Source organism: Canis lupus, chromosome 25 (assembly GCF_003254725.2).
Source record: "Canis lupus dingo isolate Sandy chromosome 25, ASM325472v2, whole genome shotgun sequence".
Lineage (NCBI taxonomy): Eukaryota > Metazoa > Chordata > Mammalia > Carnivora > Canidae > Canis > Canis lupus.
Window position 1 is genome coordinate 29,207,568 of NC_064267.1, and position 26,959 is coordinate 29,234,526.

The window sequence follows — 26,959 nt, forward strand, 5'->3', positions numbered from 1 at the left end:
GGAATCATTTCTTCCATTCCTTACATTTACTTGATTCTAAATGTATGTTACCCATACCTATAGACACTTGGGGCCCCTCACTACCGTTTTGACTCTGTGGTCTTATCTCTGAAAAACACAGAGCAACACAATGGAACAGCTTCAATTCTCCTTGTTACAAATTATACAAAAGCCAGAGCCTAACGGTGCCAAAAGCAACTGGTATCGTTTACATAAGGGCCGAAAGCTAATAGTTAACTTTCTTTCATTTAATTCCAGAAAGAGTAAATAACGCCTCACTTTACAGCTGCGAACGGGTAAAATCGAGTAAAATGTCATAAAATGGAGAAGAAAACATTGACCCCAGAGGAAAATGGAAAGATTGGCTCCCAGGCTCCCTCCTCTAAGGCGCTTTCGCTGGCGCCCGCAGCGGGCTCCGGCTGCGCGGCCTGGGTCTCCCCGGTCCCCGGCGCCCGGAGCTCTCCGGCTTCCTTTCCCGCCCCGGGGCGAGCTCGGCCTCTCCGGGAGAAGCCCATCCCGGAGCCAGGCCTGGAAAAACAACAGCAAGAAACTTTGGCTCGGGTTTGCGGTTCAGTGAAAAAAAGCAAACACTCAAGTTTGGTTTGGGGCTGCAGCCGCCGGTTCCGATCCGGGGGCGGGGGTGGGGGTGGGGGGGGGGGTGTCACAACTCGGTCAGGTTCAAGTGCGCATGTGCGTGAGGAGCCGCTCGGGCACTTATTGAGCGCCCACTGTCTACTGGAGGCGGGCGGGGGGGGGTGTGTGCGGGGAGGGCGCGCGCGGCCGGCGGAGGGGGAGGGGAGGGGAGGGGAGGGGGCGCGCAGGCCGCGTGCGCGCGCGGCGCCCAGGGCTGGGGAGGGGGGCGGGGGGCGGGCGCTGGGGGGGTGTGTCCCCGAGCCTCGCTCGCTCGCTCGCTGGCTGGCGCGCTCCTCCGCTCCCTTCCCGGGCGGGGAATCCGGGCCGGGTTGTGGCCGCGGCCGCGTACGTGAGCGCAGTGTCCCGGAGAGGGAGGGCAGGCCGGCCAGGTGGGCGCGAACGGAGCCTCGGCGGGCGGGCGGGCGGCCGGAGCGGAGCGGAGCGGGGCGGAGCGGGGCGGTGGGCCGCGCCGGGTGGGCGCGCAGGGGCCGCGGCCGCTGCAGCCCCGAGCCAGGCCGAGCTGTCCGAGCGGGCGCTGCCCGGCCCGCGCTGCTGCTCGTGGCGGGCCGAGGTGAGCTGCGCGGGGACCTCGCGGCGCTGCAGCGCGGGGACGGGGGCGGCCCGGGAACTTCCCACGCTCCGCGCGCCGGGGGGGCCGGGCCGGCGGCCGGAGGGCCCGGGAGGCGGGCGCCGGGGGCAGCGGCCGGCGGGGCGCGGGGGCGCTGCGGCAGCGCCGGTGCCCGCGCGGGCGGGGTGGGGGGTGGCCGCCCGCCCCGCCGTGCGCCGCCTTGTTTATCTCGGCCGCCGCGGGCGCTCGCGCGGGCACCCCCTCCCCAACTTTGAGCGGCTGTCCGGAGTCGCCGCTCCGACGGAGACCGACCTGCCCCCTCCCTGACCCTTTCCGGCTGGGCCGCCCGCCCAGCCCTCGCGGCGCCCCGCGCGTCCCTGCCCACTCCTCGGAGCGAGTGCCGGGCTCGGGACGCGCGGCGCGACACACCCTCCACCTCGGGGGCCGCCCCCCAGCCCCTCTGCCCCCTTTTGTCCACCCCCACTTCCTTCCAGGCGGTGTAACCCTGTCTCTCCTCGCCGCGGGGGGGGGGGACGGAGGGGGGCCCTCCTCGGAACTGGTGCTGTGGGCATGTGGGGTGCTCGGGTGGGGGCCTGGACTGGGAGTTTGTCGTGTGCAAACAATTTCAAAGGCAGAATTTTCTTCCCTGTCTTGGAGTTAAGGGTTCAGCGCCTTCACTTTAGGATTGACTCAGAAATCTAAAGAAGCCCACCTGCCCGGCGGTGGGGGTGCCACTGCCTCCTTGAGGTCAGGCAGTCCTGGGCAGCTGTCGGTGGCTTTGCCACATTCCCGCCAGGCAGGCGTTTTTCGTGATGTCAGGCCGCCGGCTGCAGGGTTACCTACAGGCCACCCCTGTCTTCTTTACGCTCTTTCTATTAAAGTGTCTCTGGTGCAGTTTGCCTGAGAGTGAGTGATCAACAGGTATTGAAGGCTTTTTTTTTTCTTGACACCCTCCTGAGGTGTTGTGTAAACAGAGGTTCTGGGTCTCAAGGAATTTGAAACACAGGGAAACAGCAATTAAGTTCAACTCCACAGGTACTTTTGAGGGGCTGCTGTGTTCTCAGGACTGTGCCAGGCTCTGAGGGAGAGATGATAGGAGGCACACAAGAAATCTAAGGCCTCAGAAATCCTACTGACCAGGTGGAAGTGATTTGAGAGCTCAAGTTCAAATTAATGTGCTGTGGCTGCCTAAATTACTGTAGATGCTGGGGGTGGGGAGGTGGGAGGAGGAATATCAAAGGAAAGGTTAGAGTTGGGGAATGGATTTAGGGTACTAAGTTATGAAATAAAGTTAGGCACTTGGAGAATATATTACCCATTGGCCAAGGCCCAAAGGCAAGAGAGGGAGAGAAGTAACAGGTGCCAGAGGTTGCAGAGGTATTGCCCGAGGAGAATAGGTTCAAACAGTTATTTCAGTGAGGGAGGATACAAAAGATACATGAGATGATTCCTTCCAGGGTTTATAATCTCATGGAGAAGACAAATCCTTGAGCACGTGAAAGAAGACCTCGAGATAAGGCACAGGGGCACCTGGGTGGCTCAGTTGGTTGAGTGTCTACCTTCAGCTCAGGTCATGATCCCTGGGTCCTGGGATCGAGCCCCATGTTGGGCTCCCTGCTCAGCACGGAGCCTGCTTCTCCCTCTGCCTTTCTCTCTCAAATAAAAAAAAAAAAATAAAGATGAAACACAATTAGCTGTCAAAATATGAGGTATAGAAGAGGTGCTGTTGGAGCTCGGAGAAGAGTGCTATGCACAGGAATCACTAGAAATGTATTCCTGAGGATGAGACCCTCGAGATGGGTCATGAGGTGCGATTGACCATGGCCTTCCTGAGAGACAGGAGATGGGCTTGGCCAGACGAGGGAACGTTTCCTGAGCAGGAGATAAAGATGCAGAGGAACAATGGTTAAGATTGTGAAAGTCCTAGAAAGCCAGACTGGGGAATTGCACTTTACCCTGTGTGTACTGGGGAGACATTAAAGATTTTTGAGCCAGAGAGTGACGTAATAAAAGGGTATTTGGAAAGGTTTTTAAAAGTAATGTTCAGAGACAAATCAGTAGACAGTTACAGTTGTAGAGTGCTCAGAGTTTGGACTGGGATAACTGGAAATGGGAAAGAGGGTGGATTTTAGAAGCATTACTGTTGAAATAATCTGTTGACAGGGGCAGGGTGAAGGAAGGAGATGAATGGAAATTAATTCTTTGTGGAAATTGATTACACGCCAGGGCCTTGGAACTGCTGTAGTTGGTAACTCGAGAAATCGGAAATGTGTATTTTGGAGAGAAGCAATTGACAGGCTACAGAGGTTTCTTGTATTTGCCAAGACGTCCAAACATAGGTGTCTTGCAAGCAACTGAAGCTCTGCGATTGGTGGGAAACCAGGCTGCCAAAGCCAGGAGAGGGAAGACACGTTGAGTGGGATGTTGTCTTGGTCGTAGGTCATAGGTCCCAGCAGTGGAGGATGCTAGTGAGTGGGACTGAGGGTCTGAATTGGAAACGTCTGTTCTGATTGTCATTCAGATGACATTGCTTGGTCCTGAAGTTGGCAAAGTAACTTGGGATTGGAGATTGGAGGGAAGAATGGAATTTGCTAAACACAAAAATTATTGGGCTTTGAAACCGGTTGAATTATGCTCTCCACTGAGACCTTCAGGCTATCCCGGTGTCCCTTCCTAGGTGTGTTTGGGGGGATGGTGGTGTGGGTGTGGGGAAGCCACAAGGCAGGGGAGCTGCACAGTGACCAGCAAGGGATACTGCCCTTCCCAGGGCCAGATCTGTCCTAACCCATGCCATTGCCAGTTCTCAGGAACAGAGCGACCTGCAGCGGGGGAGCTGGTGCCGGTTTTTTCCTGAGCTCTGAATTCCGCTTTCTTGTTGCAAGGGTGACTTAGGGTGATTTGCTGAGCAAATTCCCCAAGCCTCAACTTGCAACATCTGAGGGCTGGCGAATTTGAAGGATGATTGCAAAAAGTTGCAGAATGGAGTGGAGAACGTACTTACAGTCCTTGAGCCTCCTTGTTTCTCTGAGATGCAGGATCAGTGAACTAGCAGGGGAAAGCTGCCTTGCGTGGGCAGAGGCGGCCGTCAGATATTTTTCCTTTATAGGGAATATATGACTGTCAAAAAAATTTCACGGAGCGATGGTTGAGCTAATTTATTCTTCAAACAGTAGTGTGTGTGTGTGTGTGTGTGTTTTGCACTTTTTTTTTTGTCTGTGACCTACATTAAGAAATAAAATTGACATCATGACCCAGGTACACGAAATCATGTATGTAAAAATCTAATTTAAGTTCTTGAAGTACTCCTTTCTTTTGCTTGGTGCAGTCTCCTTGGGTGCTTTTATTTTCTATTCTTTTATTTTTCATTTAAAAAAGCTCACTGTCTCCCAATAAGTTGACTTAACCACTCTGTCATGGATATAACCCAGAGTTTGAAAAACACAGTTATGGAGCGTTTTCACATCTAGTAAATGTTTATTAAGCTGCTCATGTGCAGGGCTCCCCTTACCAGTGCTGTAAGTGGAAGGAAGCATGAGGAAGAGATTGAACATTTACAGGCTAGTTGGAGAGATAAGGTATACCGATGATTAAGGAGCAAGGCAAGATGATTAAATGCCAAAGGGAAAAATAAGCACCTGTCAGGTTCATAAGAGGGGGCAAGCAGCTTGGGCTGGAGTAGCTTGGGAAAACTTTTGGGGATAGAGAAGGAAGTCTGGGATGAACCCTCTGAGGTGTTGCATGGTGCCCTGCAGGTGTGTGTGTGTGTGTGTGTGTGTGTGTAACCTGGACGAAGGCTTGGGGTTAGGATGAAATAGAGGGTTCTTGTTAAAGAGTGGGGAGAAGCCAGTCTGGAAAGGTTGGTTAGGATCAAAATATAGGGGTTGTAAACCAGAGACCCAGAGAACGTGTTCTACCTACAGAAGTGTTATAATTTGGAGAACACAAAGGTTTGAAAGAATTGGAACAATCCAGAAAACCTCTGGATTTGGGACTCCGTTAAAGAATCAGATCAGGCAGTGAGCAATGGTGAACCCCTGTGGACAGGAGACGGGTCCTATGGTCGCCAGTTGTCATTGTGCCAGCATTCCCTGTTGCACGAGTGTGGTTGCTCTATATTTCTTGTTTAGTCCGGCAGGCCTTTGGGTTTGTGACCGGATCTTTCAAGAGACTTTAAATGCCAACCTAGGGAATTTGGGATGGCTGTCCTGGCTTTGAGTGGCCACTGGGGGATTTGGGTAGGAGTGTGACATGTTGGAATCTGAGATATTTGTGTGCAAGTAATTTGTTTTAGGCAAGCCAAAAGGCCAGCACTTTCTGAGTTACTGCTGGCTAGGACTTTGAAAGATTTTTCTGATGATTGGAATGGTACTAATTAGGGCTTTGGGCTGTGTTATGTATTGTGAGGCCAATTTCTAGTGACCTCAAGATTTCTCAAGCCCTCCCATTTTCTACTTCTGGCTGGCATCAGTAGATGGTGGCTCCTGGCATGTATCTTCTGAGAATGATGTTGGGGTAATAATTTGGGGAGATGTGAGTCACCACTGTCAAATGCCATATGACATTAGATTCTCAGGATCTTTGGTTGTATGAGTCAGTAGTAAAGGAAGAGCAAAGAGAGGGGCTCTGTCATTTCTTATTTCACTAGTCGTAAGAAACCCCCAGGGGGTAGGCCTCTAGGGTTCAGAGATTTATAATCCAGGATTCAAAATGACCGCGGAATTATTGGTTTAAGCCCAGGTGTTTGTGCAAATGACCCCTGGAAAACTAGGCTTATTTTAGGACCAGCTGAAGTGAGTAAATTCAGGACTCTGGTCTAGAGACAGTTTGGTTTACCCTGGAAGTTCATAACCATCAGTGATTCTGAGCATTTCCCCAGGTGAGCTACAGGTTGCACAATCTGATTACTTAAACTGTTGCTGTTGTGGCAGTAATAGAAGTCAGAGCTGAAGTGCTCTTTGGTTAAAAATGTGTGGTGGTAGGGTGTAAGGATAATCAAAAGTCAGCCTAACGGTATCAAATTGAATCCATTTCCTGTTTTATATGGTGGTTCTGTTACTAGAACAGAGGAATGAGGCAGTAGCTATGGTGCACTCTGGCTTTGGTAAAGTATTTAACAGTTTCTTAAGATGTGATGGTCTGTATTAAATAAGCGGTAGAATGTGGGCTGGGTGGTGTTATTAATTTGACAGTCATACGCAAAAACTGTTAACTAGTGGCACTGAGTCAACCTGGAATGGGGTCTGAAAATTAGTGTTGCAGGGTTCTATTTTTGGCCTTGAGCTACTCAACATCTTTTCCAGTGTTGTGGATCGTGATACAGAAGGTGTGTTTGTCAGCTTTGTTGATGGCACAGAGTTGGGACAGGTTGCTTTTTTAGTTGATAGATCAGGGTTCACAGTCATCCAGAACGAAGGCCCAAATTAGAAAAGAAATTCAGTAAGGGATAAATAGAAAGTCTGATTTAGTTTTAAAAATTTGAATTGTTCGTACATTCTGGTAAGTTTATTTCACTTTTGGAGGTGGAGGTACAGCTAAGACCATATCCAAAATGTTAGATGATGTTTATGCACAGAGATTATTCAGAGTTTTTTTTTTAACTGTTACTAAAGTGATTAGAAGTTAGAAATAGCCTAAACATCCAGTGGTGTGACTGGGCTGAAAGTAATTTATAAGTGATTCTGATGGATATGTCATTATAATGGAATATTATGAAGCCATTAGAAATAATGTTTAGGGGGCACCTGGGTGGTGCAATGGATTAAGTGGGCAATTCTTGGTTTTGGCTGAGGTTGTGATCTCAGGGTTGTGAGATCAAGCCTGGTTTTGGGCTCTGCACTCAGTGGAGGGTCTCCTTGAGATTTTCTCTCCCTCTCCTTCGGCCCATCCCATTTACACACTCTGTCTCAAATCTTAAAAAAAAAAAAAAATAGTGTTTAGAAATAGCTTTAAAATAACATGGACAGGGCAGCCCGGGTGGCTCAGCAGTTTAGCGCCACCTTCAGCCCAGGGCATGATCCTGGAGACCCGGGATTGAGTCCCATGTTGGGCTCCCTGCATGGAGCCTGCTTCTCCCTCTGCCTGTGCCTGTGCCTCTCTCTCTCTCATGAATAAATAAATAAAATCTTAAAAAAAATAACATGGACAAATGTTTCTGTTAAAAGTTGAGGTGCATCTGCAATGTAATTTCAAATCTTAAACAAAGTGCCTAAGAAATGGCTGGAAGTAAATATCCTAATAATTCTAATACCAAAATACTAATACTGGATAGGGGGTGGAGTTGAATGACTTTTTTACATTTTAAATTTATTATTTGCATTTTCTATGTGTATTTATAACACAGTGGGGGAAAACGCTGTTATATATTTTTTAATGTATTTTTTTTAGAGCAGTTTTGTGTTCACAGCAAAATTGAGAAGGTATAGAGATTTCTCATTTGTCTCCTGCCCCCACACATATATATCCTCCCTCACTGTCGACATTCTACCAGAGTGGTACATTTGCTGTGACTGATGAACCTATATTGACATGTCAAATCACCTAAAGACCATAGATTACATTAGGGCTTACTGTTGGTGTTGTACATTCTGTGAGTTTGGACAGATGTATAAATGGTGGACGTGTATCCACCATTAAGTATCCTACAGAGTACTTTTACTGCCCTGAAATCCTCCGTGGTTTGCCTATTTATCCTTCCCACTCTCCAACCCTTGGCAACCACATTTACTTACTGTGGACAGTTTTGCTTTTTCCAGGATGTCATATAGTGGGAATCATACAGCATATAGTTTTTTTCAGATTGGCTTCTTTTACTTAGTAACATGTGATTAAACTTCCTCCATGTCTTTTAATGGTTTAATAGCTCATTTCTTTATAGCACTGAAGAATATTCCATTGTCTGAATGTGCCAGTTTATCCACTTACCTACTGAAAGGGCACTTTAGTTGCTTCCAGGTTTTGGCACTTTTTATGAATAAAGCTGCTGTAAACATCTGCAGCTGCTGTAGGTTTTCATGTGGCCACAAGTGTTGAACTTGTTTGGATTAATACCAAGGAGTGTGATTGCCAGATCCTATGATAAGAGTATGTTTAGTTTTGTAAGGAACTTCCAAACTGTCTTCCAAAGTGACTGTATTGTTTTGTATTCCCACCAGCAGTGGATGAGATTTCTTATTGCTCCACATCCTCACCAGCATTTGGTGGTGTCATTGCTGTATTTTGGCCATTCTAATAGGTGTGTGGTGGTATCTCGTTTTAATTTGCATTTACCTAGTGACGTGTGATGAAATCTTTTCATGTGCTTTTTTGGCATCTGTATATCTTCTTCAGTGAAGTGTCTGTTAAGGCCCATTTTGTAATCAAGTTATTGGTTTTCTTAATTGTTGAGTTTTAAGAGGTCTTTTTATATTATGGGTAACAGTCCTTTATCAGATGTGTCTTTTGCAAATATTTTTTCCCAGTCTGTGGCTTGTTTTTTTCACTCTCTTGAGTACTGCTGTTAAAAACAAAACCCTGTCCTATTGTTTAAGGACAGCATAAAGACAGATGATTTTTATTCAGTATCTTGAGTACCTACCTACTATATGTCAAGCACTGCAGTCACAAAATGAGACTCAGTCCCTGACCTGCAGTGGATAATCTAATTGAAAGGGGGAAATCAGACAAGTGAATAGACATTGTCTTGTGAACTGACAAGTACACTGTAGTCCTGGTGGTACTCCAGGTATGCTGAAGAGGGGCAAATCATGTGGGAAAAAAAGTTTTGAGATTTTTCTATTGTTCATGGCTTAATGTGAGCTCTGAGTGGGATGTGGCTTTTATTTATTTATTTATTTATTTTTTTAAGTTCTTTTTTTATTATTATTATTATTTTTTTATTTATGATAGTCACAGAGAGAGAGAGAGAGGCAGAGACACAGGCAGAGGGAGAAGCAGGCTCCATGCACCGGGAGCCTGATGTGGGATTCGATCCCGGGTCTCCAGGATCGCGCCCTGGGCCAAAGGCAGGCGCCAAACCGCTGGGCCACCCAGGGATCCCGGGATGTGGCTTTTAAAAAAATGAATCTAGTTCATAACTGGATGAGAAATTCATCCAGTCACAGGATGTATTTTAATGACTTCTGGTCATATGACATTTGGGCCATGAGGGGTTTGGGGAGGCATGATTTAAAGGAAACAAGAGGGCAGCCCCCGTGGCACAGAGGTTTGGCGCCGCCTGCAGCCTGGGGTGTGATCCTGGAGACCTGGGATCAAGTCCCGTGTGGGGCTCCCTGCATGGAGCCTGCTTCTCTCCCTCTTCCTCTTCCTCTGCCTGTGTCTCTGCCTCTCTCTCTGTGTCAATAAATAAATAAAATCTTAAAAAAAAATAAAGGAAACAAGAACAAGCAAGGCTTTATCCTCAGGAGGGACCCTGGGATGATGTAGGATCAGGAATGACTGCAGTGAGTAGTGAGTATACTCATGTGGTCGATATACAATAGTGCTTTCATGTACTTTCATGGTTATCAGGTACAGGAAAGAGTAGATTTGCTCATTTTTGGTCGTGGTGTTGGAATATGACCATTGGATAGAACAGTTGCTTTATCCTCTTTGTTTCAGGTCTCTCATCTGTAGAATGATTATACATTACAAGATCCCTTATCTGTAGAATGATTACACCAAAGTTTATGAGCTTTAAGTTTCCTTTTAACCCTAAATACTGAGAGATCAGACTTCAGGTCACTATGAAAAAGGGTTTTTTAAGCTGGCAGAGCTGTCCAACAATGGAAATGTCTGCCTATGGAGTAGTGAGCGTCCCTTTGTTAGAGGTATTCAGTTGGGGCTGAATGCTATTGATTAGGGATGCTCTAGAAGAGAAGGACAGGAATTAGACTGACCTCCAAAGTCCTTTCCAGTTCTTAGTGTTCTTATGTGATTTGTCAAAGCTGAAAGATACTGTGGAATAGGGGTTATACCTCTGGTTGTGTAGTATTTGAGTCAACATCATCATGTGTCTTTTAAAAAAAATGTTTATAAATGAGACCCCACACTTTTGAGAGACCCTTCTGGGGCCATTTTGGAAAGGATGAAGAGAACTGTTTCATGGTTGGTCAGGGTGGTGACCCCAGAGCTGCTGAAAACTTAATTTGGTCTTTCAGAGAAGCAAGAACGTGGGGGTGGGGTGGAAATGGCAAATCCTAAAATAGATTAACATGTAGAAGACCAGTGTGTTTATTGGATGGTTTTACTCAATATAATGAATGAATGAAGATGGAGCCCTTTAATTGAATAATGGACCCTTGGCTTGGCTATGGAGGACCTGGGAGTGCCCTTGATCATCTCCTTCCTATTTCATTTCCCACACCGCAGATTTATATCACTAGCTATAGCACATTAAAAACTATCCTGACGCCAGGGATAAGACTGAGCCTCGTGATGGCTTTCTCAGTTTAGGGACAAAGAATTTCAAGGGACAAATTGAAAGAAACTTGAGTGGGATTTTCCAGGAGTGCATATATTTGTTTCATATCAGACAATAAGTTTGTGGTTCCAGTTAAAAATGTTTATTTTTTCAATTTATTAATAGTTTACACATAGAAAATAAAATTTCTCTTTCTGTAAAATTTGCTTTAGTTTAATTTTGCCTAAATTTTACTTAAATATATGGCCTATTTAGAATCTACTCTGATTATTTAACATTTTTAGATATTTTTGGATTACTTTTTGTTGGCAGGTAAGGGGGCAGTGCTAGGGCTAAATATCCCATTGCAAAAGTTTCTTAGCTCTGTAGACAGAACGAAGGTTTATCTCATCTTTGGAGAATATCACAAGATGATTTCCATGTCCATGTGATCCAGCCTCACATTTTGGCACTTGAAAAATCAGTATTTGGCAAGAAAGTGCTCTCTTTACATGGAGTAAAGCAGTTTGGGGGTTCATGAAGTAGGAAACAAGGGTTTTAGATGTATATAAAAATACAGGCAGAACTTGGTTATTTAGAACTAAAGTTGGAGATGTTTGTGCATTTAATGATACAGGGCCTGGGTCTCCTTTATCTCAGTATCACTTGGGCCTCACAGAGTATGGTGTATCATCTGGGCTTGTTGACTTGCTTTGAACTGGTTCCTTAGGCCATGTATCATAGGTATGGGAAACACTTAGACTACCATTTTTTTTTTTTTTTTAAAGCAAAGTATGATAAGAAATAACCGTTCACAGCCTTTTTTGTCCTTTGAGTATAGGGAAGCCATAAAACTCTTTTAGTAAAAACAACCACTTTCAGTGGCTGTTTTTTTCAAAGTGCTGGGAATGAAAAACTCCCTCTCCTCTTTCTATTTTTCTTCTGCTGAAAATGAATTGCTCTTGGTGTGCCGTTCTTAAATTCATGTGTCCTCTATCCATTTTAATCTTGTTATCTATTTTTATGGTGACTGTCGCCATGGTACTCGAGCTCTTTACATAGCACAACAGAGATTTCAGATGTCTGATAGGACAGCTCAAAGTTCTGCTGCAGCCAGCAGAGAAACAGTGTTTGAGTAGCTTTCTTTTTTTTTTTTAATTGAAGTATAATTTGCATACAGTGGAATGCTTAGATCTTAAGTATGCTGTTTAATCAGTTTTGACAAATGCATTTTGAGACAGAACATTTCCATCACCCCAGACATGTTTCTTGTGACCATTTCCAGATTATCCTCCCCCCAACTAGAAGTAGTACAGCTCTGATTCCTATCACCTCAGTTTAGTATTGCCTACTAGGTTCTTAATAATAAAATATTGTATTTCCGAGTAGTGCTTTGAAGGGATGGAAGAGTCTGTGGTTAAAAAATCAGTGTTCTATATGGTTAGGTGGCCCTGGTAAATAAATAATTTTTGGCACTTGTCTGCTCTTGCATACAGATTATTCCTTCTCATTAGTCCATGGGATCCAGATTAATGTTAGGAATTCTGGTAAGAGTCTGAGGCACAAGCAGCTAGGCCTAGTGTGGAATAGGCTGCCATTTGTGGCACGTGTGTACTAGTTGGTTGTGTTAGGGAGCTAGAATGCTCAACTAGAAGACCTGCAACTGCTCCTAGGACATCTGCGTGGATTTCCCAGAAAGCCCGCCTGATATACTTTCTTTTCCTGCCTCTTTCTTGAACTAGCTTATAAATTTAACGATCCACAGAGTTACAGTGTTGGGCTTGTAATATTGTAACAAGATCTGTGTTGCAAAGCCTACTCTCTCCACTGCTGAGCTCTCAGCCTCCTGGAAAGCATGTGTCAGATTCAGATAGAAATTGCCCCAACACATAATTGAAATGTATCGAACAGAGTCAGTTTCTTTCTTTCTTTTTTAAAAAACTTAAATGGTTACATGAAATTTTCATTACTAAAGTAATGCATGAATACATTCTCTGTAGGGGGAAAATGCAAACTTTCTAGAGGAAACAAAATCCCCCTCAACAACCACTCCTAATCCTTGTCCTTCTCTAGACATCAACCTCTGTTAGGAGTTTGTTGGTGTTCAGATGCTCTACGAACTTGTATTTATACCTTAGAACTTAAGACAAGGTAAGTGCATTGCACTGCAAGCACTGTGCTGTTGTTCCCCTGTCCCCCTCAGTGGGACATCTTGGTGACTGCTTCCTGTCTGCAAATCTAAGACTTCTTGATTTTGTCCAACTCCTACATAGCTTTCCTGAGAACCTTCCCCTAACTGATGGACATTTAAGTTATTTCTAAATCCTCTACTGTTACAAAAGCTGCTACAATAAACTTGGCTGCACACATGCCTCTTTGCAATGCGTGTGTTTCTCTAGGGTAGACACTGAGAAAAAGCAATTGCTGGGTGATAGGGTTTTCCAGTTTGAAATCTTTTTTTTTTTTTTAAGATTTTATTTATTCATGATAGACACACATAGCGAGGCAGAGACACAGGCAGAAGGAGAAGCAGGCTCCATGCAGGGAGCCCGATGCGGGACTTGATCCCAGGACTCCAGGATCATCACACCCTGGGCCAAAGGCAGGCGCTAAACCACTGAGCCACCTGGGGGATCCCCCCCAGTTTGAAATCTTAAGATATATTACAAGGTCAGTTCCTAGCTTAGTCCTGAGGTAGGCCAGGGCATATTTGAAGTGTGCTCAGACATGAAGCAATTGTTTCCTTTCTTCCCTCCTTCCCTCCCTCCTCTTCTCCTCTTTCCTTCTTGTTGACATGCAATATAATATTAGTTTCAGATATACAGCATAGTGATTCAACAACTCTCTACCACAAGTGTAGCTACAATCTGTCACCGTACAATGCCATTACAATACCATTGACTATATTCTCTTTTCCATATCTTTCATCCCCAAGACTTACTCGTTCTATAGCTGGAAACCTGTATCTCTTAACTCCCCTTCACTCATTTTGTCTTTCCCCTCACCCCTGTCTCCTCTGGAAGCCATCAGTTCTATGTATTTATGAATCTGATTCTTTTTGTTTATTTGCTTTTTTCTTAGATTCCATGAAGGAGTGAAATCATATGGTATTTATCTTTCTCTGACTGCTTTCACATAGCATAATACCCTGTAAGTCTGCCCATGTTGTCATAAATGGTAAGATCTAAATTTAAAAAAAAATGTTGATTGAGTAATATTCAATTGTATGTGTACCCTGCATCTTTTTTTTTTTTAATATTTTATTAATTTATTCATGAGAGACACATAGAGACAGGCAGAGACACAGGCAGAGGGAGAAGCAGGCTCCATGCAGGGAGCCCAATGCTGGACTCGATCCCAGGACTCCAGGATCAGGCCCCTGGCTGAAGGCGGCCCTAAACCACTGAGCCACCCTGGCTGCCCTACCCTGCAACTGTGGACACTTGGGTTGCATCCATATCTTGACTACTGTAAATAATTCTGTAATAAACATAGGGGTGCGTATATCTTTTCAAATTAGTGCTTTAATTTTCTTTGGGTAAATATCCAGTAGTGGAAATCATATGGTATTTCTATTTTTAATTTTTTGAGGAAACTGCATACTGTTTACACAGCGGCTGCACCAGTTTGTGTTCCTACCAACAGTGCATGAGAGTTCCTTTTTCTCCACATACTGGCCAACACTTGTGATTTCTTTTTTTAAATTAAAAAATTTTAAAAAAATATTTAAAATTTTAAAAATTTCTTTTTGATTTTAGGCATTCTGACAGGTGTGAGGTGATCGCTCTTTGTGGTTTTGGTTTGCATTTCTTTGATGATGAGTGATATTGAGCATCTTTTCATGTGTCTGTTGGTCAGCTGTATGTCTTCTTGGGGAAATGTCTTTTCAGTTTCTCTGCCTAATTTTAATCAGATTATTTATTTTGAAGGTGTTGAGTTGTGTAAATTCTTCATATATTGTGGTACTAACCACTTAGTGGGTATGTCATTTCCAAATAGAGTTGCCTTTTTATTTTGTCAATAGTTTCCTTTATTGTGCAAAAACATTTATTTTGATGTAGTCTCAAAAGTTTACTTTTGCTTTTCTTTCTCTTGTCTCAGGAGACAAATCTAGATAAATGTTGCTAAGGCCAATGTCAAAGAAATTAGTATCCACATTCTCTTCTAGGATTTTTATGGCTTCAGGTCTCACATTTAGGTGGTTTTTTTTTTTTTTTCTTTTTAAGATTTTATTTATTTATTCATGAGAGAGAGAGAGAGAAGCAGAGACACAGGCAGAGGGAGGAGAAGCCTGTAGTAGAAAGAGCTCCATGCTGGGAGCCTGATGTGGGACTTGATCCCGGGACTCCAGGATCACGCCCTGGGCCCAAGGCAGGCTCTCAACTGTTGAGCCACCCAGGGATCCCCACGTTTAGGTCTTTAAAGCATTTTGAGTTTCTTTTTGTGTATGGTGTAAGCAAGTGGTCATTCTTTTACATGTAGCTGTCCTTTCTTCCCAGCACCATTTATTGAAGAGACTGTCTTTTCCCTATTGTGTATTCTTGCCTTCTTTGTCATAGATTAATTGACCATATAAGCATGGGTTTATTTCTGGACTCTCTATTCTATTCTGTTGATCTATGTGTCAATTTTTGTGTCAGTACCATACTGTTTTGTCTGTTGCAGCTTTGTAGTGTATCTTGAGATCTGGGATTGTGATACATCCAACTTTGTTCTTTCTCAAGATTGCTTTGGCTGTTCAGGGCCTTTTATGGTTCCATATACATTTCAGTATTATTTGTTTTAGTTCTGTGAAAAATGTTGGTATTTTGTAGGGTTTGCTTTGGGTACTATGGACATTTTAACAATATTCTTCCAAACCATGAGCATGGAATTTCTATTTGTGTCATCTTCAATTTCTTTCTTTCTTTCTTTCTTTTTTTTATCTTCAATTTCTTTCATTGATGTTTTATAGTTTTCAGTGTACAGGTCTTTCACCTCCTTGGGTAAATTTATGCCTAGGTATTATGCTCTTTTTGGTGTGGATATAAATGGAATTGTTTTCTTAATTTTCTTTCTGCTACTTCATTATTAGTGTATAGAAATACATCTGATTTCTGGATATTAATTTTGTATCCTGCAACTATACTGAGTTCATTTATAACTTCTAATAGTTTTTTGATGGAGCCTTAGGGCTTTCTATGTTTAGTATTATGTCATCTGCAAATAGTGACAGTTTAACTTCTTCCTTACAAGTATGGGTACCTTTTTCCCCTCTCAGGTATAATTGCCGTGGCTAGGATGGAGCCATTGTTTTCTAAGACTAGAGCAGGGTTTAGGTTGTGCTAGGTGTGTGTGCCCCGTAAGTTAGAGCTGATTGACTATAACACTTGGTGTTAGGAAGAGCCCCGCTGAGCCCCATTGTTCATTCTGTGTGGTCTTCTTGAGGACTTTGGTCTGCATGTTGGTCCTGGTTGTGTGGAAGAGAGTCACAGGATGAGCAACACATTGAGAACATTGAGAACTCTGGATGGCAAATTCTAAACCAGTTCATTTCCAAACTAGAAACCTTCAATGCATCTATAATTCTTTTCTGTGACATCTTGAGAATTCAAAGTGTGGCTGAAATGCTCAAGCCAAGGGTGAGGCACATTTGGAAGCATTTAGTGTTCTTAAAAAAAAAAAATCTAGAACACTGTCATGTTACTTTTATTAACAGTTTCATTTTATTTGGTGAAGGACAGTGTGTGTCTCTCCATATTTACACTTTGTGCCATCATCTCTGGATTTCTGAGAACTAGAAATCGTGAAAATTCATCATGTCAGGCCAAATCCATGCCTTTAGGAGTCAGTGTGGCAAGGGAGGGCTTGGCTCTGTCCCTCTTGAAGGCACATGCTGGTGCTGCCGGTCACCTAGCTGGTGAGAGGCAGAGTCTTTTTGCAGCTGTAATTATTTCACATCTGTTTGCCTTCAGATACCTTATGAAGACGTTAATACAAACAGTTCTGGTTCTGACCCCAGGGCACCACTCCTCCCCTCCCCCGCCCCAGGTTGTATGAAAACTCCTGTCCAAACCCAGTGATGCATTGATACAGTCTTCTTCTGGGGGTGTTTGAGGCATCTCCCACTCTGGTCTCCCTTCAGTGTTAATAGGTGTTCCCTTTTCTGTCCTTTCAAGACTTCGTGACAGAGTTGGCACCTTATTTCAGGGCCTCCTGGCCTTGGTCTTTCTGACCTTCTTAGCATACTTTCCCCATCACACACCCCCAGTTAGGCGACTGTCCTCTGGTTTTACAAGTTGTCTTTCTTATTGGGCAGCAACCAGTATTCTTAGTGTGGATGAATCTCTAATTTAATGAGGGGTGGTGTTGGTGGGCAGTGTGTTTGTTTTTAGTGTTCTTTTTATTTATTTATTTTTTTATTTTTTTATTTTTTTAGTTTTTAGTGTTCTTGCAGTGGTGCCAGATGACACGGTTTGTCCATCTGTCTTTTGGCCTTTGTGACCGCATAGTAGGATAGCCTGATCTACAGTGACATCAAGGTCCTTTTATGAGATTTGGACTGTTGCTCCAGAGCTTTTACGTGGTCTTGATTTTTTTGTTTTTTAAGATTTTATTTATTTATTTAATAGTACAAGCAGGGGGAGAGGGAGAAGCAGACTCCCCACTGAGCAGGGAGCCTGATGTGGGACTCCATCCTAGGACCCTGGGATCATGACCCAAACCAAAGTCAGAAGAAGCTCAACCAACTGAGCTGCCCCAGCGCCCCGGTTTTGATTTTTTTTTCTTTAAATATTTTACATTGCCCTTGTCATTGTTAAAATTTACTGGCTGCTTTTCCTCATATTTGTTCAGTTTCCCTTGTAATCTTCTCATAAGTTTGACTCATCGCTACCCAGAGTTTTGTATCTTTTTTTCTTTTTTCTCCTCCTCCCTCCTCCCCCGCCTTTCCCTCCTTCTCCTTCTCCCCTCCTCCTCCTTCTCTTCCTTCTCCTTTTCCTCCTCCTCCTTCGCTATCATTTATCAGGTACTCTGCGAGAAAGGGATGATGCTTAGTACTTGAAGTGCATTTTTTCATTTTTCCCAAGACTTCTCTGTCAGACCCAGGGAATCAGAATCTCTAGGAAGAGGAGCTCGGGGACACTTTAAAACCAAGACACTGTTGAAAGGGAAAAAGCTGCATTGCTTCCTCTAAGCCCCAAATTATCCTTTGAGCAGGAGCGAATGTTTCCCTCATTTTATAGGTGAGGAAGCTGAGGCACAGAGAGATGAGGTGACCTGCCTGAAGTCACACATTAGGAAGTTAGAGTTCATTTGCAACCTTGACTCTTTCACTGTGCATTCTCTTTGGGGTATTTATAAAAGTGTTAAATCAGAATAATTTTAGTTCTGACTCTGGGGTGAGCCCCATGCTTGATACTTTGCTCTCAGAATGCCCATTTCATTTCCTCTTCCGTGCCCCAACCACCGCTACCACATTAACCTCTCGGTGACCTGAGTTTTTACTAACAAGGAGCCTGTAAGAGGTCATTTAGTCTAGCTTCTTCCTCCTCTTCCTTGATGCATAGATTTCCTGCATAATATAGTAGAAAGAGCACATAGCTTTTGGAATCAGACCTATCTGAGCTAACATCTCAGTTCCATCACTTTCTGGCTCTGTGGCCTCGGGCATATGATTCAGCCTCTCTGAGTCTCAGTGTCCTCATCTGTAAAACAGGGAAGACGACGGTCTGGGGAAGATGATGGTCCTTCTCTCATGGGATTATTGTGAGGGATGAAAGGTGTTACAGTACACAAAATACTTAGCCAGTGACTGGCACGTATGTCTTTGCCAGATAATGGCTACTGGAACATTTCTTAAGGAACATCAGTCTTTGAAAGGCTGTTTCTTTACAGAGAAGATCTATTTTTCTCTTGCTATTTTACTCTGGAGCAGTTCTAATGAAGTAGTTAGATGCAGTTTTGTTGCTTGTGCACATGGCAGTGCCTTTTCCCTCTAAAAAGGTTCTAGTCCTCTTTTGGCCCTGAACTAAGTATAGTCCACCTGCCAACCAGATACGGGGGTGGGTGGCCTCCTTGATTGTCCTTGAGGCAGGCAGGAGCTCACCAGTGCCGTGTAACCACGGCCTGTGTGTCTTGGCTTCCTGAGCGCTGATTTCATCCTTCACTTCTCTCAAAACTCAGGGGCGTGAGCCATCTGGTCTCTGTGATTGATCCACATTTATTTTGTCACTTTGGCTTAGAACATGCTTACCAGTGAGCACTCTCTGCCCAATGCCATTAGCCTGTCCATTTCAGGGAAAACATTCAAGAGTGGATACCCCAATATCCTGAGCCAAGACTGGGGGTGACCACTCATTCAGCCAGTTTCTCCATCTCTGTTTTGTCTTTGAACTCAGCCTCGGCCCTGCAGTTGTGAGGCCATGAGGATTCCTGAAACAGCCTTCTCCAGAGAAAGATACTTCCTTAGAGGTTGTGCTTTGGGTAAGCCCCCACCTCCCCCACCGTGTTCATTTTTCACTCTATTTAAACATTCTTCCTTTATGGTGTCTATTGTCTCTTCACTTAGGCTGAATTTCTGTTTTCTGGGGAAATGTGTCTGTCTTCTTTACCCTTTAGTCACCCAGCAGATTTTTTTTTTTTTTTTAGGGTCATACTTTATTTCGGCTTAATTAACTTATGTCAAACACTTAAAATTTTAACATGCACACTCATTTAACTTTATGAGCTTAATCCTGAAAACCATCCTTTTATCAGGCTTCAGTGTCAGAGTGCTGGATGTTCTTTGCATTGTCCTGAAAGAAGCAAATTCTGATTTATTCATCTAATTATACAGCATAAATATATCAATGTGGCTCTGGAGCATAGTAAGTGCTTTTATAAACAAGTGCTGGATGTGTGATCCAGGTGGGAGCTCAGTTTGGCCTAACGTTCTTTACAGGCAGGGTCTGAAGCTTAGGCTTCTTAATTATTCTGTTCAGTTCCTAGGTGAGAGTCTGGCACATGTGTTGAATATCAGCTTTTAAAAGTGCTGGTGTTTTGGTTCTGGGGTGCCCACTTCCCTGAGTTTCTGGTGAGTGGGTGCCAATTTGTTTCCCGTGTGGGTCTGCACTGCTGTGGGCCTGATCTGGATCTGGGACAGCTGGAATCTGAGACTGAGTGTCTGCGGGTGGGGTTACAGATTGGGAGGCAGTCACTGGAGGTTGCTCAGAGAGGCTGGTCAGATTCCGCCTCAGGGAGCTTTGGCAGCAGGCCTTGAACCACCCTGGGCAGGGCACCAAGAGTGAGATTTTGGCTTGGGATGAGCAGAGCACGATTTGGACCTGTGTGTGAGCAGGGGCCAGGTCATGTGGGAGACAGGCAGTGGCCCCTGGGTCTTGACTTTGTACTGCAGGGGCAAAGCTGTCTGGCTTGGCATTGAACTCTAAGCACTGATCCCTGGGGCTGATTCAGTGTGGCCAACAGGCCTCCAGATGGAATATGCTGGACTTCCCAGTTCCCCTAATCCTACTGAGATCAGTTTTGTTGCAATTTCCATTCATTACTGCCTCACCCTTGGTCTGCTTTTTGATTTCCTTCGGTAGTAGTATTACTGGTTTTGGTTGAATATCCTTTGCTAACTGCAGTTCCCAGATGCCAGCATGACAGTGGCTACTGAGCCTTTGGAGTGGCCCGTTGTGTTACTTAGCTCTCCAGCACTGGTCTAGTGTATCAGAGTCAGGGAAGGAAACACATCTGTTGAGTTCCTTCTAGATGCTGGATACATTTCTCATTTTTCACAGGTAAGGTAGGACATTGAGGCTCCAGTCACACAGGTGGAGGTGACTGACTCACATCCCTATCCCCATCCATTCTTTCCCTAGAGAAGTGCCCTCTACAGTGAGTGTAGTGGCTGTGCTTTGGCTTAGCTTCACCTGCACAGGCTGGCCGTCCACTTTGATGAGCCAGGGTCAGCCCCCTCAGCATTGCACAGCCTTTCCCCCATCTCAGCCATGGTATTCCTGGGGGATTGGAAGCATTCCCATTGGTATTGGAGGAATACTCCTCTCTCAGAGCAGAGTCTCTTAGGAGGAGATGATAGAGCGACAGGGTGAGGGGCTCCCCCCATCTGGAAACAGAAAACATGTATAGTTAATTGGGGAGTAGGAATAAAGGGCAAAGTTGGATTAAGAGTTGGTCTGTGGAAGCCTGGCACCCCCACTTCTGGCCAGGGGGTAAGATCTATAGCCACTGGCCAGTCAGCCACTCTGGTCTTAGAACAAATTCTGGTGTCCAGCTCCAATTTAAAGATTTAAATGCTTCCAGCCACTAGAATATTTTGTCATGCCAACATCACATGCTTCTTGTGATTTATAATTTCCAAAATTGCAGTTTATTTCCCATTAGCTTAGATTTTAGACTAGTGCCTCCCAGATGACCCTTGGATTCCTGAGGGGTAGTTGGGTTGCACTCTGGTCCCTTTCCTCACCTATTTATCTTTCTTGGTTAGATGTCTCTCAGTTGGCCAGTCTTGTGTACATGTGCATGGCTTATCTTTAATTTGGGGTCTCACACTCCTGACCCGCCCCCAGACCAGGTGGCACTTTCCTTGAGCACTCAAAGCCCTGTGTGCCCTGATTATCCACCACAGGAAAGGGCTGCTGCCCTTTTATTACCTGCTGATTCCAGCCAGGCAAGTCGGCAGGTGGCTCCCACCCTCCTTACAAGCCTCACTGTCTGTTTATTTAGCATTGTCAAGAAATGTAATAGTTATTTTTTCCAGTTTATTGAGAAGCAATTGACATATTTCACTGCATAAGTTTAAAGCATACAGCATGATGGGTTGATTTACATATTTTGTGAAATGATTATCACAACAGATTCAGCTAACATCTATCTTCTCATACAGATTCAATAAAAAGAAAAGAAGGGAGAGAAGTGTTCTTGTGATGCGTACTCTCAGGATTTATTCTCTTAACACCTTTGCTATAGATCACACAGCAGTGGCAGCTCTAGTCAGCATGTTGGGCATCACATCCCTAGTACTTAGTTATCTTATCACTGGAAGTTTGTGTCTTTTGGCCACCTTCCTTTGATTCCCTGCTCTGCCATCCCCCTGCCTCTGCTAACCACAGGTCTGATCTCTTTTTCTATGAGTTTTTGTTTACTTGTTTGTTTTGCTTTTGTTTTTTTAGAGTCCACATGTAAGTGAGATCGTACAGTATTTGTCTTTGTCTGACTTATTTCACTTAGCAAAATGCCTTCAGGGCCTATCCATGTCGTTGTAAATGGTGGGATTTCCTCATGTTTCACGACTGAATAATATTCCACAGTATATACATACATCATCTTTATTCACTCACCCATGGACACTTTGGTTATTTCCACGTCTTAGCTATTATAAATGTTGCTGTGATCATGAGGATGGAGATATCTATTTGAGTTCATGTTTTCTTTACTTTTGACTAAGATCCTAGAAGTGGAATTCCTGGATCATAAGGTAGTTCTGTTTTTAATTTTTGAGGATTCTCCATACTGTTTTCTACAGCGGCTGCACCAGCTTACATTCCCACCAACAGAGGATGAGGGCTCCCTTTGCTCTCCATCTTTATCAGCATTTGTCCTCTCGTCTTTTTGATGATGGCTCTTCTGACAGATGTGAGGTGATCTCCTCGTGCTTTAGCTCTGCATTTCCCTGATGATGAGTGACATTGAGCATCCCTCCATGTACCCATTGGCCTCTTCTTATATCTTCTTTGGAGAAATGTCTATTCGGATCCTTTGCTCATTTTTAATTGGGTAATTTGAGGATTTTGCTTGTTTGCAATTGAGTTGTATGAGTTCTTTATATGTTTTGGATATTAAGGCCTTATCAGATACATGGTTTGCAAATATATTTTTCACTATTCTGTAGGTTGTCTTTAGGGAATGTGATTGATTATTCATTCAAATAGCTGTTGAATTCCAAATTGTTTCTACTTTAACCACTTAATGAAAAAAAATATATAGAGAGTACATTTTTCTGCCTTCCTAAGGGTGAACATCAGAGAGACTTTTTTTTTTTTTTTTTTTTTTTTTGGTCTTGGGATTGCCACCTTGGGCATCATTACTGTACAGACTTCTCTTTCTGGCACGTGCGGTACTCAGGGCCTTATGCTAATGGATTGTTAGGCTTTTTAAATTCTCACCTCCATGTTTTCTATTTTTGGGGGTGGTTCTTTTGTTGCTAGCTTTGTGCTTTTTGTTACTGTGAGTGCTTCTAATAGATCCCTTTTTCACAATGAAACTCACACTTTCTTCCTCACAGTCCTCTGAGGATCAGACAAGGTGGTGGGAAGGAGGGGGCTGTGAACTCCAGAGCTCTCCATCCTGAGCCCCTGTCCTGCTGCTGCTAGGTCTCCACTTGTGGAGAAGACAGAATGAGACCAGAGAGGATCCAGGAAATCTGAAAATGCCACAGCTTGTTAGCGTGGACCAATAAATGACCTTGAGGAACCTCAGTTTTCTGAGTTGTGAAATGGGGATTATGTTGTCCCTCCATATTTTCTATTTTCTTGAGTTGCTAGGAGATTGTGAGGAAAAGGAAGTCCCCAGATGTGTGTATTATGGTGAGTGTAAACCCAAGTGCCATTCAAACAGCCCTCGGTGGTTTGAGTTAATGAGCAGGCCTCTTGTATGCTTACCTTAAAAACTGCTGGAGAGAACTGTTAGTTCTCTGGGCTCGTTCTCCAGGAGATCCTCAGCTCTAGGTTTCCTCCCTCCCACTGGGCTCTGGGTGAAATGCCGAGTCAGCAATCACTCATCTCCCCACCTCCTTCTGGAACGCTCACATAGTTTTAGCACAGTGCAGATCAGGTTTAACCACAGTGCACACACACACACGTACACATGTGTGTGCGTGCTCTCCCTTCCCCCGTGCATGTGCAAAAACAGTGCTACATAAACTCTCTACCTCACACAGCACATTTGCAAGCATGTTTTTACTTATGCCTGCTGCCTTTTATAGAATTCTCTGCCTGTTTTCAAGAAAACACTACAGTCTTAGAACTGAGTTTAAACACTAAAACTCTACCTTTGCTTTTGATAACCTATCTTCATTTTAGGGCAAGCAGCAGATATTATTTCTTTTTTTATATTATTTCTTATAACACATTATCTCTGGAATCTGGGGCTCTCCTCACCCATAAGAATATCATCCATTTAAAATCCTACATCTAAAAGAAAAATCATCAATCTGATGGGATGAACAAGATTTGGTCTGTGCTCAAAGGGCTTACAGTCTAAGGAGGTGCAGTCCTACTGGCACTAGTAGAAATAGTTATAGATTACTGAGCCTACCCATGTGCCAAGCACTAGCCTCAGAATTGTCTTGTTTAATACAGAGTGGTGTATGCAGGATAGAGCAATGAACAAAGGGCACCGCGGTGGTTTTGAAAGCAACTGAGGAGCTAGGTGTGAAGGAAGGGGAAGTGCACTTGTTCCTGGGCAGAACTGTGAAAACAGCTTTCCTTCCCTGCTGGCAGCACAAACAGAATGATCTCTTTTACTTGACTGAATGATGGCTGTGCCATCAGACCCACAAAAGTGTTTGTTGACCAGGGTCATTTTTTATTTGCTGGAGAAAATTCAGTGTAACCAGATCAGATGACCTATTTCTATGGCCCATCTGCTGGAATATGAAAATAGGACTGCTATTTGGGACCTTTATTTTTTTCCTTCCATTATTCTATTACATCTATTACTCACAATAATGGGAAGGCTGGGTACTCACTTATAGGGGATGCTGTGGAGAGGATGCCAGCCCTGGATGGGAGATGGGCACCCCTTAAGGTCCCTGTCAATCTTGATCGTCTGCAATTTAAATTTTGCTGGTAGTCTAAACCATTATACACTGATGCAGTGTAGTCCAGCTTCTAAAAACCTACAGAAAAGGATGATAATTACAATGCCCTGAGAATCCAAATAGTCATTTTTCGAACAGCTGACTTAGAAATGTTGGTATCAAATCAATCACTAATCTGCTCAGTGCTGTAGATCTTCAGCTTGTACTGTGAAAATCTAAAATGCACACCATACATTTTGAGATGGCATAATAGGGCCTGATAAATGACTGGAGGGGTCTGAAAGTTTTAGCTTAGGCCCTTGGCCACTCTTGGAAGGGTTTCTATCAAAAGCCAGGCTGGACAGAGTCTTCTGGGAAGAAAGGTCAATGTATGCCCAGTGAAGTGAATATTTTTTAACTTTTTTTGGAGCAGGTATCTTAGAAAAAAATAAAGCTTGAGCACTGCCAGGTAGCATTTGGGTGGTGATAACATATGGGTATGGCCACTTGCTTTTGCCAAGGTTCAAATGGTGACCTGCGAACTAAGAGGACCACAGGCATATTTGCATATAATCATAAGCATGCTGTAAATGCACATGGAATCTCTCAACAGAGATTATCCCTGGCTAAACATTGCTGGAAAATGAATTGTTTGGGAATCCTATACCCCAATGGGTTTTGCTGTAAAATAGTAGATATGGTTTGCTACAGTGTTTTGGCCTTTGGATGAGCTTAGAAAATCACCCTGAAGGACATTTTTAAGTTAAAACTTTATAGATTTAAAAGAAAAAATATTAGCTTTCTGATAAGAGATTAAGAATACTATGCAAAATATTAGCCAAAGAATTAAAAACTCAAACTGTCATTCTGTGCAGTAGTCAGCTGGTGGAGGTCATAAAATAGAAAACTGAGGTTTAGTAGAGGACCTGAAACTCTTGGTAGAGGGTTGATGTCCCTTGCCATGATCCATAATTCTTTATTAGAGAGGTAGCAGGCACCCAGGATTTAGCAAATGGCAGTCTTATTCCAAACTCCACTCTCCTTCAACAACAACAGCACCCCCCTACCCACCAAGAAACCCCATTGGTTGTGTGTTGAATCACATTGACTTATGACCTGCATCCTGGAAGTGCCACTAGGTGATGTCATGGCTTGCTGCAGTGTCCTTGGGTGGTAGGAGAGAGCAGCCATTGTGCGTGAGCATGTGCACACACACGTACGTGTGCTGAGACAGGTGGTTGTCCAGCAACAGTCACATGTCAAATACCAATTTGCAACTCAGAACCACAGAAAGAATTTGTTTTCCTATTCTATCTGTTCCAGTTATTTAACTGATGGCAGATGTCCTCATTAAGGGCTATTAGTAAGTACATCAGACTATATTTGCTGAGGTTAACCCCTTTCGGACGTTTGACCAAAATACAAGGGCAGCTACCCTACCTATTAGTGACAACAGCAAGAGTGAGAAACACAAGAAGGCTCAGGATCCCCTTAAAACTGTCCGTCTGCTGGGAAGGCTTTTTTAGCATACGTTTATGCTTCAATCAAGGAATTCTGTAAGTAACTTCATAAAGTGGGATTGGGTTACAGGCTGAAACACTGTTATTGTTACCCTGAAATAGAGGTTCCTTGATTTCTTTTTGCTTCACTAGAACCCTATAGATAATAGGGCAGGGCTGTTTATATGCATCACTGATAGCTCCTGAGAAAGAAACCAAACAGGGAATGAATAGAAGTAGAGATGAGGAAAGAAGGGTTTGAAGGAGGCTATAGTTAGATTAATAGAAGCAACGTAGGAGGGAGGGTGGGATCCCCTACCCCTCGTGTGAGACCCCCTACCCCTCGTGTAATGTAACGGGTGATCCTGGCGAGTCATTCTAGGTCCAGAGTTACCCTGGCTCCTTCACCCACCTGTATGATGGACCTCTGGAGGCACTACCGTTCATTTCTGGATCCCCGAAGGCCTCTGTGGTTTATGTTGTGCATAAAGCCATGCCCATAAAATAATGAGTATACTGATGAACACAAGAGAGGCATTGATTCGCTGCTGGCCATGCTGCCCAGTCTATATTTAGCCTCGATTTGTATTCTTCACTTCCATGCTCTCAATCCCTAGTATAAACTTGGCTAAAATTTTCCTTAACTTTTGGGACTGTCATGTTATCTCTGTGCCCTCCGAGAGGGCAGTATGTGTGTAAAGGTCTTCCCGAACCACTAAATGATTAACAGTGCCTTCGACTGTTTAACAGGGTCACACTAAAGCATTGACCTTTATTTTGTAGGTAGGAGGCCAAGTGGTGAAACAATTTTCAAAGAAAGAAAGTGCACTAGGAAATGGAAAAGAGAGACTTGTAGGATTGGGAGCTAGTTTTTTTCTATTGGGGTTCATTCATATAGGAAAAAAAATACCATGTAGATAAAAAGCAGCTTAACTGTTATATTTTGAGAGATTGCACACCTACTAGAAACCCCCCACCCTGAGCACTGGTTCCTATTTGTGTAGCCTCTGTAAGCTAGCCTTACCGGGGCTCAGTTTCCTCATCAGAAATAGAAGAGTTTTGATCTCAAGTCATTTCTGAGGATTTAACTAAGTACAGTGTGT

At 44.0% G+C, this 26,959-nt stretch overlaps 1 protein-coding gene across 2 annotated transcripts in view; it reads left to right on the forward strand.

The window, feature by feature from the left end:
- Positions 1-881: 881 nt before the first annotated feature.
- Positions 882-26,959, forward strand: part of ZNF395 (zinc finger protein 395) — a 46,632-nt gene continuing 20,554 nt past the window's right edge. The window contains exon 1 of one of the 2 annotated variants that reach the window (XM_025462987.3): positions 882-1,022. The gene's annotated coding sequence lies outside the window, so the exon portion shown is untranslated. Of the gene's footprint in view, positions 1,023-1,061; positions 1,205-26,959 lie in introns of those variants that run through there. The other variant, XM_025462988.3, reaches the window with a different exon arrangement.